At 38.9% G+C, this 4,216-nt stretch overlaps 1 pseudogene; it reads right to left on the bottom strand.

Moving 5' to 3' along the window:
• Positions 1-498: 498 nt before the first annotated feature.
• On the bottom strand, positions 499-3,420 carry LOC118058147 (protein SIEVE ELEMENT OCCLUSION B-like; annotated as a pseudogene).
• Positions 3,421-4,216: the final 796 nt, after the last annotated feature.

Here is a 4,216-nt window from a genome sequence, read left to right as displayed (position 1 = left end):
AAATAAACATCCAAACAAAATACATATACTACAAAAATATGCAAAAACAATTGATATTTTAAAAAATTGAGTTCATATAAAAAAAAACGGTAGATTTGCTTACTTAAAGTGAAGAATTCTCAATAAAATTTGAATCAGAACATAAATATTGACAAACTGAATGTTTTAGTAGCTAGATTTGTTGTGAGATGTTACATTTTTATTGCGATTTGGGAGGAAGGGTAGCTATTTGTTGCAAAAAAAAAATGCATAAAAAAGTAAAAGAAATAGAGGACGGGGAGAGAATGGTCGATCGCCAAGTCACAAATTAAATATTACTGACGAAATGACCTATAAAATTATTTTGTTGGTCATTTTATCGGTCATTCTGTTGGTACAAATGTGCGCAATAAGATTTGATTTTTTTAAATCCCACTATAAATCTCTTTATAATTTTCTTGATATACACCAAGATAATTTTTTTGTTAGCATATTTATAAACATACTTTGCCATGGGGATTACATCGATCACGCTCAAATTTATTTTATGGTATGGAATATCAAATGCAAGGTCAAAATACTGTGCGCCATAGCTGGGCAACATGCCTCACAACGCATGAAAATTGAAAAGAAAGAAAAGATCGCACGCAACAACATTATTTACTGGCTGTATGAGCTACAAGGAAGCGTAGCAGCTGATAATTTACTTGGAGAGCTCGTCTGGTATGACCTCATCATGGCAGCAAAGGAAAGTGGAGAATTTCTCCATGGTGCGGTTGCACTCTGGGCATTTCATTGTCTCAGGGATCCTCCCCGTAGTCATTGGGAAATCGAAGCGGCTGCAGGGACGAGCAATGCCGCGGAGCTGGAAGTGGTGATCTTGGAAGGCCATATCAAAGCCCTTGACAGGCACTTGGTCCTTCCACAAATCATACTCAACCAATGTTTGCAAAACTGTGGTACTGTAACCGTTGACCACAACATTAGACCCATTGCTTAGCACAGCCCATCCACCTTCTCTGCCGTAGCTAAGCAACTTCTTGATTTCTTGCATCATAGGATCATGGTCATCAAGCTTGCCTAACTGAATCTTGGAGTACAGCATGCTCTCTAGCCTGGTCCAAAAGAACCACATCATGGTAAGGTCTTGCCAGACGTAACTGAGCTTCTCCACGGTGATTTTCGCTATGACTCGCCGGACTTTCTCCCTTTTGCTGCTCTTCCCCACATAAACCATCTCCAGGGGAATGCCGGCTGCCTGCGCCACAGCACGTGCGCTGCTTGTGAACTTCCTCATCCATTCCTCGTCGTCTCCTCCGTACAAGAAAATGTACTTTCCTTCGTTGATCTGATGATCAAAAAAATATTGAATCAAAAGTCAACGCGATTACACATACACACGTATAATGTATGTATATTTGGATTGATTCTATAATGAATTTACCCAATTAAGAATCACTGGGTCAATGCCATCAACTAGAAGCTCAAGCCTCCATGTCTCATCCTTCCAGAGAGATTCCTCTCTCAAGCTAGTGAAAGGGAAGGCACTGCTTCCCCAAATCCACATCATGTGGAGTGCATTTGGGGAAACCACCTTGCCTTGAGGGTCAAGCACCACAAGAATAGGCTTGTTCCGAAAGTGCCACACCTCCTTGATGAACCTCATGACTGCCTTCTCAATCAGTGAAGGGTGGTACACTGTGAACCATGGCATTGAAGACTGCATGCTTTCAAATTTCCCCTTCATTGGATCACTCCACTGGACTGAACGGTCCACAATTGGGATCCAGACCACCTCATACTGACTATCGAGCCTAGCTCCGTGATGCCTGGATTCATTGTATATCTGTTCGAGAATTGAAAGCTCATCGGTTGACATGTCGAGGCCAGAAATGAGCAAAAGCACATTTTTCCTTCTTAGCACATCTAGATGGACCTGTTAAATTCAAAAGGAGGTATGAGAATTTTTTTACAATAGATTGATAACATAAATAGAAGAAATGGTAGAAGAGCAAACTCTTTTCTTGGAAGAACCATCTATAAGTGGCTGGATATCATCCTTGGCATAAATCAGGGCCTTTAGGACCTTCATGTTGTCAATGTGGATCATTTCAAAGAGATTCTTTAGCATTTGAAAGGATTCGACGTTCCTCTTTTCATCTGCATCAAACACCGTTGGTTTTATAAGCTTTCTCGATCTATCTTCGTACAATAATTTCCTGTTTTCTTATTACCTATCCAACACATGATAGCATAATAAAAAAGTTGCTGAGGTGCAAACCTACGTATTGGTAGCAAGTATCCAATTGCTTTCTGAGATGGTCAAGCATGTTGCTGAGTTTGTGAGCCAAGGTGGATAGCTCCCATGCCACAGTGGTTGATATAGAAAACCTGAAATAAGTGAAGGAGAATGTTACAAGGAATACATGCATGATGTAACATATGGCTCAATAAATTAAAGATGGTGGACTAGAAAAAGCATACTCGTGTCCCATGGTAGTGAGGCTAGTAATCTGAGCCTCACAAGCCACCACACCCCTCATGGTCCAGTAGACAGCAGTAGGGATATGGGCCATGGCTGTGGACAATGCTGGTACTTCATTAGAAATGTAAGCTGGCGGTAGATCCTTGAACTCAACCACGCACCTAGCCACGTCCATCATGACCTTGATCAGATTGTTAATGGCATCGAAGCGAGGCTTCAAGGGCCCTGATTGTTCAATGATGCTAGGCAGTTGCCTGAGGATTGCCATGGATTTGGCAAGTTCGTTTGATGAGTAAATCTGGGCAAGCAGCCAGAATTCTCCATAATTCAAAGCAAAAGCTGTCAAGGTGAGCACGAGCTTGGCATCCCAGGAATAGCTTGTTAACATGTTGAAAAGTGAGACGGTTGTTGCGTGGGCATCTGTCCCATCCAGTGCCTTGTAAGCAATCTGCATCAAAATTAAAAACGCGGAATTTAAAATTTGTCATCGATTCTTTAGGTCAATGCCTATATATCATATATTAGAATTGAAAGACATTGTATAACCTCGCTGGAAATTCTGTCTATAGTATACGACAGTGCATCGAGCATTGAAACAAAATTGACATGGTATGTCTTGTCCTCCATTTCAGCATGGGCCTGGGAAGTCTGCGTTATCAGAAGTGATCAGGAACATAAAAAGAACAAGAAATAATAGAGTTAAGTTGATATACAGATTAATTTCCAAGGATGAGTTTTAGTACTATACCGTCAGAGAGGAATCGATTTGCTGGGTGGCATGTTTGAGGATGTCTTTCAACAAGGAGGAGAAGAGTTTTGACATCAACCTCTCGGCCATCAGGAGCATGAGTTCCTACAATTTGTTTCATCATCACATTGTCATCAGACATTGTTAGCATGCTGCCGCGGTCACTCTTGATCAGTTGCTGGCCTGATGCCATTTTGATCAGCAATGGATTCTTTGGGTTACGGGGAAGTAGAGAAGATTGGCTTGTGTGTCTTTGTTCCATATTTGTCATGCCTATTTATAATATTAGAAATGGAATAAAGCTCACTTGAATCACCTAATTCCTTACTTCCTTCGTAATCAAAATATTAGGGACGTTAAAGAGAAGGCTATACTTTTGTGGTCTTTATGTCCACCCTTATTCCTCTTTACTTTATATAACAAATCCGATAAAACTCCGTTACAATAATTCCAAACTCCCTTTTCATAGTAACTCCCTTTTCTAGCTTTTGTATTCTTGACATTTTCCTCACTACTATTTTAATTCTCTCCTCACATCACTTGGGATCTGCCAGATAGAAGAAAAGAAATGAAAAGAGAAAAGTTGAAGAGAATTATTTTAATTCTACTTCAGTAATTCTTTTTTTTTTTTAAGATCTGGAAGAGAAAAAGAAAAAAGAAAAAGTTAAAGAAACTCTTTTTTTTTTATATGAGAATTAGTAACATGGGATAAGTTGATGATGTGTCATATTAGTGGATAGGATCAAGTTGTAATGTAAAGAAATCTGCTAGTTATAGCTTGAATTTCATAAAATATATTCATAAAACACAATTTATTATAATAGTTTTTTTTGTTTATTTTTTTTAATATGATATATAATTTTGTTTACATACTATTTATTTGAACAAAAAATTCCAGGTTAACTTTGTCGAGTCAACTTAGTCGGGTCTACCCAGTTAAAATTAAACATTCAGGTCAAAAGGTTTATACCCTATTTGGTATGCCATTTTGTTTGCTAAAGGGT

The sequence above is a fragment of the Populus alba genome, chromosome 1 (assembly GCF_005239225.2).
Source record: "Populus alba chromosome 1, ASM523922v2, whole genome shotgun sequence".
In the NCBI taxonomy this organism is placed as follows: Eukaryota; Viridiplantae; Streptophyta; class Magnoliopsida; order Malpighiales; family Salicaceae; genus Populus; species Populus alba.
This window is presented reverse-complemented; position numbering and strand designations above follow the sequence as displayed.